Source organism: Pipistrellus hanaki, assembly GCF_964339955.1.
Source record: "Pipistrellus hanaki genome assembly, chromosome: 17".
Lineage (NCBI taxonomy): Eukaryota > Metazoa > Chordata > Mammalia > Chiroptera > Vespertilionidae > Pipistrellus > Pipistrellus hanaki.
Window position 1 is genome coordinate 29,142,914 of NC_140519.1, and position 12,423 is coordinate 29,155,336.

The 12,423-nt window shown below is 42.1% G+C and overlaps 1 protein-coding gene across 4 annotated transcripts in view; it reads left to right on the forward strand.

Moving 5' to 3' along the window:
- Positions 1-12,423, forward strand: part of SAMD12 (sterile alpha motif domain containing 12) — a 325,419-nt gene that overhangs the window by 276,697 nt on the left and 36,299 nt on the right. For 2 of the 4 annotated variants that reach the window (XR_014793242.1, XR_014793243.1), the window contains one exon: positions 4,424-4,520. The exons of the other annotated variants lie outside the window; for them this stretch is intronic. The gene's annotated coding sequence lies outside the window, so the exon portion shown is untranslated. The remainder of the gene's footprint in view (positions 1-4,423; positions 4,521-12,423) is intronic. 4 annotated transcript variants of the gene reach the window in all.

A 12,423-nucleotide genomic window follows, 5' to 3' on the forward strand; every position in this document is an offset into this window, starting at 1 on the left:
CTTTGTCATCCAGTAATACTGAACCCTTTCACATTCCCCACAAATATCATATAGTTCATGCCTTTGGGTCTGCACTCATGCTGTTTGCTCTCCCTGAAACTCATTCCTCTCCTAGCTCTAGTTCATCCTTCAAAGCTCAGTTAAATCATTATTTCCTTCAAAATTCTTCCCTGTATTCCTGAGTTGGAATCAGTACCTTCCCTCTAAAACCTCCTATTTTTATGTTTATATATTTATTATAGCACTCACCATGTGATATTTTAATTATCTATATTTATATCTTCTTAAATAATTATGTTTTTGCTGCACATTACAGAGTATATTGGTTCACATCAATAAAAAGTGGTATCCAGTTACAGGTATAGTTTGATCCAGAGGGCCATAAGATTGTTGGATTTCATTTTCTCATTAATATCCAAATAAGAAGAAAGAATTCTCTTGGCACCATCAAAAAAAAAAAAAAGGTTTTGTGGATTCACTCCGTAAATGACTTTTACCCATCCCTAAACCAACCATAAGTGCAAAAAAGATGAGAATGAGATGATTAGCTGAGATTCCATGGCTGAAAAGATTAGTTCATTAGTGCAGATCAAGAAAGGATAAAGATACTTTGGAGGCCACCCACAATATCCACTATCTTTCCAATTAGACCAGGCTCGTTATGGTCACACATCCCCTTCCATGTTCATTTATGGGTTCCCAGCATGGAGCACAGTGCTTGAAGCATGTAGAGTAGATAATCAATACATATTTGCTTAGCTGAAGAGAACTGAGCATGCTCAGAACTAAAAAAAAATATAAAATAAATTTAAAAAATCTATGTCCCTAATCACCTTTACCCCAGTTAGCTCTACAGATCCACCTCCATGCTGGCTGCCTCCAACAGCCACTTCTCACTCTTCCACTGTATGAATTCTTCTGCCTAAAGTGGGTTCCATTTCCTTTGTTGTAGGTTATCTTTTCTCAATCAAAATTCACCCTTTAACCCTACCCATGGCCACCCCAGTCTCAGAAAGAGCTTCCAGTTTGGATGCTTTTTGAAACTTCCCTTACAAGTGAAGATTCTGTAATAAATGCCTGACCATATTGCCAGAAATAATAGAAACATCAGAAGAGAATGGTTTTTTAGTCAGCCCTTTTTTATTAAATATTCCCCAAAGGCAGCTGCTATGTGTCTTTTGATTGTTCCTTCCAAAGAAAGAGATAACGGAGTAGAAAGACTTTACAAACATGGTCTGGGTCAATCTGGTATCATCACCTCTTACCTCTATGAAATCTTGGGCAAATGATTTAATCTTTCTGGATTCAGCCCCCTCCTATGTAAATGGGGCTAATAATACCTCCCATGATTATAATCAGTGTTAAGATTAGCTGAGTAATATGGCTGGGACCATACATGGCCAATCGATGTAACTTCTCTTTTTGCCCTGTAGCACCCAGAGTGCAGTATTGAAATGCCTAATATTTCTAGTTTCATCATGCCCATTTCAGGTGGTCCAGGCTATTGAAGAAACTCGCTGTTATATGCGAAGCTCTTCTGAAAGCTAGTCTGGCCTCACAGTGTCTAAGCACGGGAACTGGACACTGCCTGGCAATCTTTGATAACATGCCCCACTCCCCAAAATGGCAGTTGTCTGTCCATGCCCTCATTTTGTTTTTCTGTTGAAGCAGAAAATACAAAGCTTGCCAGCTGTGATCACTCCGAAGAACTAGACAGGGCAGTGCAAAAATGAGGATGGCTGTGCATCTAAGGAGCGTTGAGTGTCCTCAGCATTTCTCTAACTCTTGCTTCCGTGCATGCTGTCTCCATGATATAAAACCCAGCCTCCTCTCCTGTTTCCAAAAATAAACCTTACTTACAGTGTGTGACAGGGAAGAGACGTTCTTTGTAGACCGCAAACAACTTCAGAATTATCTTCCACATCCCTGTTATACTGTAGCACCCCACACAGGCTGTTACCTCCTCTTGGTTCTTCTCTTTCTGTTTCCTTCTCTTCCTTTTCCCAGGGTTTGCATCACTTTCCTTTTGGGAACAAAGCAAAATTCCTCTCACAGTCTCATTCATGGTATTTTATTATCATTACCTCCTTCTACCCTGTAGAGCTCATGAAAAACTTTGATCGAACAAAAATAGTTCCTTCCCTCAGAAGAATTCTAATGTCAACTATCAATAATTATTGTTCATAATATTCATTTCTTATAGAAATGTGAATGGATTTTCCTCCTGCAAAAATGTATAGAAAGGGCCACCCCACGGAAAGGACTGCAAATGTTCCAAAATCTCAGCTATTAAAAAACAAAGCCAGGGAGCCCTAGCCAGTCTGTAGAGCATCGGCCTTTGGACTGAAGCAGGGGTCCTCAAACTTTTTAAAGTGGGGGCCAGATCACGGTCCCTCAGAGAGCTGGAGGGCCGGACTATATGAACTACTAATTCCTACTGTAACACCTTGGCTGCGCTCACTGCCCAAAAAACCTGGCGGGCAGGATCAGACTCCCCTGGGGGCTGCATGTGGCCCGCGGGCCGTAGTTTGAAGACCCCTGGACTGAAGGATCCCAGGTTCTAGTCTGGTCAAGGCTCATACCTTGGTTGCAAGCTTGATCTCTGGCCCTGATTGGGGTGTGTGCTAGAGGTAACCAATGAATGTATCGCTCTCACACCAATGTCTCTCTCTCCTCTCCCCCTCCTTTCTACTCTCTCTAAAAACCAATGGGAAAATATCGTCAGGTAAGGATTAACAAAATAAAACAAACAAAAAAATCACACAAACCCAGTGACATTATTTGATATCTGAATAGGAGAAGTAGATAGTTAAGTGTACTTTGCAGGTGGATTTCTAACCAGCAGAAAAGGCCTGGCAGCTCTTAGACACATTTTTTAATTGTGTACTCTTGTGTTTCTTGGGGGAGCCAACAAAAGAAAATGATTGCCCCATTGAGCCATTTTCTGTCTTTATGCAGAATACTTCCTTTTGGTAAATACGATGGCAGAAGTCTCAACTCTTGAAAATCTTACATCTCTCCATTTTCATGAGAACATTCAAAAACAAGAACTTCGAGTCATCTTTCAGGGACTCAGGTCTTCAAAGCCGTACATCTTGGGCACGTGTACAGGTGACTAAGACAGAAAAGCAAAACACAGATGAGGATTTTTGAGCGAAGTTATTTTCCTTTGCACAAAGGAAATGTATGTCTGTGGTAGAAAATCTTAGGATATACAGATAAGCAACAGAAAATGTGTCATGTCTCATTCTAACACCCAGAAATAACTGGTTAATATTTGATTGCAAATGCTTTTGATCTTTCTGGCATGTTTGTACCTGGGTGTATGGTTTTTACTGAAATGCAATCCTACTTCACATGCAGGTCTTCTCTTTGGCCCTCAGGTGCCCAGGTTGAGTTAACTGTATTACTTGATTCATGGCAAATAATTTTTTCAGCTCTTTTGAGACACTATTATGGTTTTCTCCTTTAGTTTTCCCATCCCAATACACACTTAAGTAAAACTCCTAGTGTTTTTAACATATCATTTAACATTGCTTTGTGTGTAAATGTGTTTTTAATCCACACAAATAATACTACGATGTAAACCTTAGTTTCTTCATTTTTATCTTACGCTGTTTTGAAATCTATCCATGTTTCTGTTTATGTCTACACCGTGGTTCTAATGGTCACATATCATTCCATCACATTTTCTTAGCTACTACCCTAGTCATATACATTTAGGTTGTGTCCTACAGAGACCTGGGGAGAATTTGTCTGCTCTAGACCAAAGATGGAGATTCTGAATTATAGGGCATCTTTCTGTCTAATTTTACAAAGTGCTGTTAGATTGCAGCCTGCAAGGGTGAACCAGTGTGCATTCCCTTTGGAGAACATGGCATTACCCAGATTTCTAATTTTGGCCAATCTGATAGGTGCAAAGTGCTTTCTGGCTATTTTAACTGGCATTTTCTGATAATCAGGGCGTAGCTCCAAATATGTCTTAGCCAGCAAGGCTTCACTATTCTAAGATTAGCCTGATCAAACCCTTAGATTATAATGGGCAGAAGGTTCCTTGCCTCTTTGTCATTTATTTGTCTGACTTCCTTGCAAAATGAAAATAATACCTACTTTAAGGTTTTGGGTATTGCCTATATTTTGAAAGTCTCATCTTTGTGCTAACTTTATATCATTTTTTTTGCCAAACACAATTTTTTTTATCCTTATAGTTTGATTTACACTTATAGTACATATCTTTCATATGACTTTGTTTTGTGTTGGGGAAATGTGCTGGTTAAACCTGGTTTGTAGAGTTTCTTGTTACAACTGGAAAGTGTATACAAATTGAAGGTCCCTAAAATTATTATTTTCAGAGAACTTTTTTTGATATCATCTCATGTGATCTTTTTTAAAAATATATTTTATTGATTTTTTTTTTTTACAGAGGGAAAGGGAGAGCAATAGAGAGAAACACGATGAGAGAGAAACATCTATCAGCTACCTCCTACACACCCCTCACTGGGGATTTGCCCGCAACCAAGGTACATGCCCTTGACCGGAATCATACCTGGGACCCTGCTGTCTGCAGGCCGATGCTCTATCCACTGAGCCAAACCAGTTAAGGCTCATGTGATCTTTATAAAAGCCCTGAAATCTAGAGAAAGCAGGTATTATTCTCCCAATGCATCAATGAGGAAAGTGATTTGACTCAGAGAGATGTAGTGACGTGCCCAAGTTTACATGGCTACTCAGTAACAAAGCCAAGATCAACAGTATCATCTCCTGTCTCCCAGCGATATCCCCATGGGTTAATTAAGAGTCCAGATTGTTTCCAAAAAAAGTGCACTCATCTTAAACTTCTCCATGAGAAAGTTTTCAACAACTGACTAGATCATCACATGAAACACATGTTTTAATAAGCCTGGATTAACCTATCATTTCCATCTAAAAAGTGAGCCAAATGGTCTTCTCCAAAAAGGCAGAGGTGCCAGTGTGGGGAGGGATCACTCATCTCTTTGAACACTGTTGTGGGAGATAAGTCTCCTTAATGAGTCCTGTTCTGAAGGTGGTAACTGCAGATAAGTTATGGTTTCAAGATGAGCTGTCTTCTAATCCTGACCTCAGATGACAGAGAGGAAATGAACCATTGGGCCAAGAGGAACAGAAACCTAGATATGAAAAAAATGGGAAGTAGGAAAATGTTTCTAATCACTCACACATCAGAATATGTTCTTCCAAGAAATGACTATATAAGTTCATGTTGACCTCAGTGCAGACTGTTAAAAAGCAGAGTTGAAAGAATATTGGACTCTGGCCCCTAAAATCAACAAATACTATTCTGAGGATGGGACCGATAGCTGGAGGTCAGGTGATTGCAAGGGAAGGAGAAGCCCAGCTCTTAGCTCTCACTGGGGAAGAAAAGGGTGATTGACCGATGGGGTGATGGAGGACTCATTCTTCAGCGTCATCTTAATTACATTACAAAATGCTGTTAATCAGCATTTTGTTAATCTTGCCATGTCCTTCAGCACCACAGGCAACAGCAGGCAAAGCTTGTGTTCTCTGACCGAGCACGCCTTACCCATAAAAAGATTCCTTTTGCATAATCCAATTGAGCAAGGCTTACAGTCAGTACTTTAAGAAGAATCTGCATTTCAGAGATTTGCCAAATGAGTGCAAAAGGTTGTAATGGCCATATTAATTATGTCTTCCCAATACAGACTGCTTACTGTGCACCAAGCACTCTGTTTAACAAGCATTTATCCTGGGGGGCGGAGGGGAGGGAGACCTAGGGCATAAGTGTAATGAGTATCTCCATTCTACAGATAAGGACATCGAAGTGTAAAAATAGTGGAATGAGTTGCCCCAAATTAAAAAGCAGTGGCAAAACTGGAATGCAAATCCAGAACTGTCTGATCCCAGAGAGAATGTCTGTGTGCCTAAATATATATTAGTTATCCATCACTGCATAACACATTACCCCAAAGTTTAGCCGTTAAAACAACAAACAGTATTACCTCTTAAGAGGTTGAAAAACCAGAAGTGGCTTCATTGGGTATTTCTGGCTCAAAATCAATCAAAGTTTCAGTCAAGGTGTCCACCAGGGTTGCCTTGGCTTCTCCTGTTCTTTGAAGCTCCCAATATATTCAGACAGAAGAAGAGAGGAAAGGAGGGGAAGGGCGGGAGGAAAGATACAAACAGAGAGGTGGGGGAAGAGCAATATTTTGCTGGGATTTTATCATCTTCACGTTCGTTATAACTGTGTGGTTTGAATAACAATGAAAAATACCTTACTGAGCAACAACATCAAATGTCCCAATCAACGCCCTACAAAATTGGGAGGCCTGAGCAGTTTCCAGCCTCTGTCTCCTCCTTCCCATACTCTGGTCCCTCCCATCCAGAGAGGCTGTCAGTGACATCGTGATGGCTCTCAGGTGGCTCAGGTTGGCACACCCACAGACCATAAATAAGGCTTCGGGGACACCACAGCGAGAGAGGAACAGCAAATGCAGGGCTCCCAGTATATCATCCGTTTGACAAGACATAGTTATTAGGACCACAGCCCAAGAAGGGATGCTTTCCCCAGTCTATTCTTATGGGACTTGACTGATTCTTAAAATAGTTGCAGGAGTCATGGTCATAGTAATAATAGCAGCTAACACATAGCAGGTTGACCATCTGTCTGATAAGCACGCTATACCCAACTCGTTCATTTCTCACAGCAATGCGGTAAGGTGGGCACAATCATTAGTCATCATCTTTCTCCATGTGAGGAAACAGCTGCGCCTAGAAGTTACGGGAATTACCCAAGGTCACTAAAGTTCTTCAGGGGCGAGCAGAATGTTTGAAAATGGCTACCGCTCACCAAGCGCTTACAGTGGAGCTGTTGTGAGGATTGCATGGAGTAGTTCATATAAACATTGAACCAGGACCCTCACACCAACCTGATGACGAAGACCTTGTGACGACCATGCTAAATTTACCCCTGGGGAAAGCACGGCTCAAGGAAGGTGAGAAACTGGCTGAAAATGCACAGTTCGAGCTGTGGGGTCTGTCTTCTGCCAGGGCCCAAATGCCAGTCTGCCCTCACGTCTGACCTTCTCGAAAACCAATCACAAACCAGGAAGGTCAGTTTCTGACTGTGCTGTTGAACTGCTTTGTCTAGTCGCCCTAGCGGCTCTGTGCCATGAGCCACTGTTGTGTGTTGCTGTTATTGTTGCAAGGTATTTTGTTTGTTTGCTGTGCATGTGTGTGTGTTTTCCCCCAATCTGAGCGAAGCATAGGGGAGGGTTCCAATCTCCAAAAACATGTCTTTTCATCTTAAGGGTCAATTTTGCTAATGAAATGAATGTTTCTATTTAGTCACTATGTGAGGTTTCTTCTAGAGAATGGATATCATTAGCAATGCCTTTTGCAGGCACTAGTTACAATTGATTAATCTCTCCGTGGAACAATGTGGAATGATTCCAGGCAGCCCAGGCAAGGTGTTCCCCATAACATGACTGTAATCATCCACCATTTTATATTAGTTTCATCCATTTCAACAGTCCACAAGAACACCCATAATCTTAGATGCAGTAATCAACTGTTTCAGAATGGCCCCGTCCTAAATTTAAACCTTGCACTTGGTAATTTATCTAGCGAGCTTCATTGTTGAGTGCCACTCTTTCACGGATGAGAGAAAGTGCCACTATTTGGGCTCTATTTAATACGTATTATTTCGCACATTGCGCTGGACTCCACGGAGTTTAATAATGCGGGGTGTGATCGCTTTCATGCTAGTAAGGCGCATGGCTGCCGACACCCCGCTTCCCCCCACACACCCCCCCACCCCCGTACTCTGTCTTTGCTAGGACTCTCTCATAAATGGGGTGCATCGTGGAAGAATCAGTTAAGGGCACGAGGTAGTCACCAAACAGAGCTTTTTATAACTGCTCACATACGTTGGTTGAGGTCACTCTAAGTGCCTGGCCCTGTACCATCAGCCTGTTTCACTTCAAACAACCCTGGAAGGCGGCTGCTATTACCATACCATTTACAGAAGCTTGAAGGGATTCCTCTGTGGTAGGTCACAGTCTGCAGCAGAAAATGCCTGCTCCCTAGTCCAGGGTCTGCAATTTCTGTTACGTTGTCTTCCCAGAACAGCTGCTCGCAGTTACTTTTGCAAAGCATTCAGGATGGGCTGAGAGACAGAGAAATGTGTCATTTCAGATGATCATAAATCTTTTGAGGAACAGTCAGCAAGGTTAGGAGGTAGACAATGCCTGCCTTGGGAAGTGGTGTAGTCAAGGAAGTCTTTTGAAGGAGCTAGAATCCCAGCAAAGATGAATGAATGAGAAAGGATGCTCCAATCCCTCTGTGTACAAACTTCTCACTGAGAACAGTTAGGAAAATAATACTCTCTTACCTTCTACCACCCTCTCGCCTCCTACCTTACTAGGAATGGAGAGGGCCTCAAATGAGTCACATTCTGGAGGTTTCTTTGCCTGTGTCCCAGGTGGACTGTGCTGGTCCTGACTGCCAGTTAGCATTGTCCTTCTTTCTGTCTGCCTCCCCTATGCACTTTTCAAATGTGACCCAACCACCAGGAGCAGAGTTGAATTTGCCTCTGACGTGTAGAGCATCGTATGAAGTTGTGTCAGTTCCCACTGCTAAGGTACCTTTCACTTTGTAGCAAGACTCACATTTGATTGCCTCATGGAAGACAATGCTTTCTTTATCAGAGTGTTCAAACCATACAGCTCATCACATTTATTTAAAGTGCTTGTAATACGTTATTTGTTAGTGGACGGAGAGTGACATCTTACCCTAGAATGTAAGGTTTATAGATTGGAGGCGATTGAGCAGATAAGTGGTGGTAGAAATGACAGCTTATCTGGATAATACCTTCCGAATACCAAGAAATTGGATGAAATTCTAAAATGTGAGCACATTTTCCTAAATGTAAGTTGGAATTCATTGGCCTAACATAGAACTTTTTTGAGGATACTTATATAATATCAAGTGGAAGAAAATCAATTCTGCTTCCAAAAGTACTTCTAAACCCAGAAAAAGTGACTATATTTGCTGGGAAATTATCTATTTTTAATGTCTTATTTTAGAGCAATAATTAAATTTATTATTTTACTTAATCATCATCCTAGGCACTAAAAATAAGCACAGCAGTCCCCGTACATGAATATACACATGCTTTTGTTTGTGGCTTCATTCAGTGAGCATTTCTGTACCTCTCACTGTGTACCAGGGATCCGCCTGCCATCACAGGTGCACTCCACTGGGGGAGACAAGTTATGAACACAAACCAACTCGAAATGTGTAATTACAGATGATGATAAATGTTATGATGAACATAAAGCAAGGTTAGCAGGTAGACAATGCCTGCTTTAGGGGGCTGGGTAGTGAGGAAAGTCTCTTTTTTTCTAATATATTTTATTGAATTTTTACAGAGAGGAAGAGAGAAGGATAGAGAGTTAGAAACATCAATCAGCTGCCTCTTGCACACCCCCTACTGGGGACGTGCCCGCAACTGGGTACATGCTCTTGACCGGAATCAAACCTGGGACCTGTCAGTCTGCAATCCGATGCTCTATCCACTGATCCAAACTGGTTTCGGTGAGGGAAGTCTTTTGAAGGAGATAGAATCCCAGCAAAGATGTATGAATGAGAAAGGATGCTCCAATCCCTCTGGATACAAACTCCTCACCGAGAACAGTCAGGGAAATAATACTCTCCTACCTTCTACCACCTCACGCCCCCTCATTTTCTCCTAGATCTGTTTTGTTTGGAAAATATCTATCTCTCTAAGATGAAAAGATCTCAGTCCATCTTTCATTTAACGTTCTTCCCAAAGTGAGGCCGAAGCATTTCTCTTGTCCTGAGGTTGAACCAAATTTGAGCATCTCTGCCCAGTGACCCAGTTCTAGTAATAATTAGCTTTAAGTCTGGTTTTTTAAATTTTATTTTTCAATTACGGTTTGTGTACAGTATTATTTTGTATTAGTTTCCGGTGTACAGAATAGTGGTTAGACAATCTTATGCTTACCACAGTGTGATCCCTTTGATATTTCAAGTGTCCACCTGGCACACTACATAGTTATTACAATATTATTGACTATATTCCTGATGCTGGATTTTACAGCCTGGGTCTATTTGAAGGCTCCTATGTGCTTGGGTCTGCTTCATCCTCTGGACTCTTCAGATATCTGCTCCCTGCAGGAAGCACCTTAACATTTAAAGTCACACATACCCCTGGATCTACTTGTCTGCCAGGTCTAATAGTGGTACAGTACCTCCCCACCCCTTACCCAAGGAGGACACGAGCCAAGACCCTCGTGGGTGACTGAACCCTTGGAAAGTACTGAACCCTGTAAACACTATTTTTTTCCCTATACATACTTAGCATTTCACTTAAAAGAAACACTTTTTGACTTCTCTTTTGCACATCCAAATTGCCATCATCACTACTCTGGTGGTTTGGGGTGATTATTAACTTAAATAAGGGTCCTTTGAACATAAGCACTGAGATATCACAATAGTGGGCCTGATAACCGAGTGACTAACATGTGGGAACACACCACGTGGAGACCAGGGACAAAGGGATAAGTCAGGTCCTGAGCAGGATGGGGGAGGGGGTTGCATGAGATTTCACCATGTCACTCAGGACTTCGGCAATTAAAAACCTCTGGATTATTTATTTCTGGATCTTTTCATTTAATATTTTTGGGCTACAGCTGACTGTACATAATTGGAACTGCAGAAAGTAAAGCCCAGATTAGGGGGAACTACGGAGGGTTCCATTTTATGGACCTGGGAGTAAGGAATGATGCTAACTAACCATGTACCAACCTGAAAACAATCTTTGTGATGCTGTCCAGGGCTTCACAGCCTCTTCTCTCAGCTTTTAGGAGGAGGAGGTAGAGGAGGAAGGGAAGTGCCATGTGTTAGGATTCTCCTGAAAGGCAGGCGCTATCCCAGGCACTTGATACACATTACCTTATCTAATCTCTGCAATTTACCAGGGATGGACATCTCACAGGTGAGAGAAAGTTGAGGCCTTGAGTGCTTAAGTCACTTCTTTAAGTCACCCAGTTCATAAGTGGTAGATCTGGGACTTGGTTCCATTTCAAATTCCAAAACTATTTCATGCTCTTTCTACTACGTGGATCCAGAAAGCTGACAGCATTCTATTTCCCAGAGGGAAATAAATATAGAATTCTCCCACTGCTTGGCAGGTCCAAAAACCTTCTACTTCGTTCTCATGGTCAGTATACAGAAAACAGGACATCAAAGCTAAAATTAAGGTTCCAACCAAAGAAAGTTTCTAGAATACATTTTTTTTAATTTTTTTTATATTTTATTGATTTTTCACAGAGAGGAAGAGAGAGATAGAGAGTTAGAAACATCGATGAGAGAGAATCATCGACAAGCTGCCTCTTGCACACCCCCTACTGGGGATGTGCCCGCAACCAAGGTACATGCCCTTGCCCAGAATCGAACCCGGGACCTTTCAGTCCACAGGCCGACGCTCTATCCACTGAGCCAAACCGGTCCCTGCTAGAATACATTTTTAATAAGAGATTTCAGTCAGTAAACTGACTATCTTAACAATGGTGCCAAAACCCTACAAGCGATTTATAGAGAAGTTGAAATAAGGAACAAAAGTACATTTAGACTTTACTGAAATCCTCTCCATGTAGGAGGAAGAAAAATATTATTCCCTGGGAATGGGGGGTTTGGTGGAGGCAGGAATAGATTCATTCCTCTCTACTATTGCATGGGTCCAGCTCAGCAGTAATGCATGGCGAAGCCAAATGCTCTGATCAGCTTCTCTGAGCTGTTATTAAAGTTTGCAAAATCTTACTTAGATTCTTCCTGGGTTTCAATATTGTCTGTTTAAACTGGAATTGGGCTGGTGCTCTTCATTTCTGCTAATCCTGCCAAAGCTGGTGATCCCAACACACAAATCTCCCGGCCCCATGGCCTGCACCCAGCACGGGCTGGCGGCACTCTGACAGCCAACACCCTCTGTTGGCTCTTTGATATGACTCAGTCCAAAAATGACGGAATCAGCTTGCTTCCTCCCCTTTCTCTGTCTCCCTCTCTTACCCCAATGTGCACGTACACACACGTGTGCATACGCGCGCGCGCGTGCACACACACACACACACACACACACACACTTTGAGTATACAGAACAGCAGGTCTCTGAAAGTATTCCTCCAGTGAAGTTGGGGCCACTGAGCCTGCTATTCTAAAAGGGACATCGAACTTTTCTTTTCCTCTAAATCTAGCAGATTATCTGAATGTTCCAGCAACATCCCTTACCACTCCCCATCTGTGCCCTCTGACTTCCCTCTGACCATACTGAACCTCTTTCATTTCCTCAAACAACCAGCTCTGTCTTGCCCCAGGCTGATGAGAACACCCTCTCCCTCTCCCCTCCTG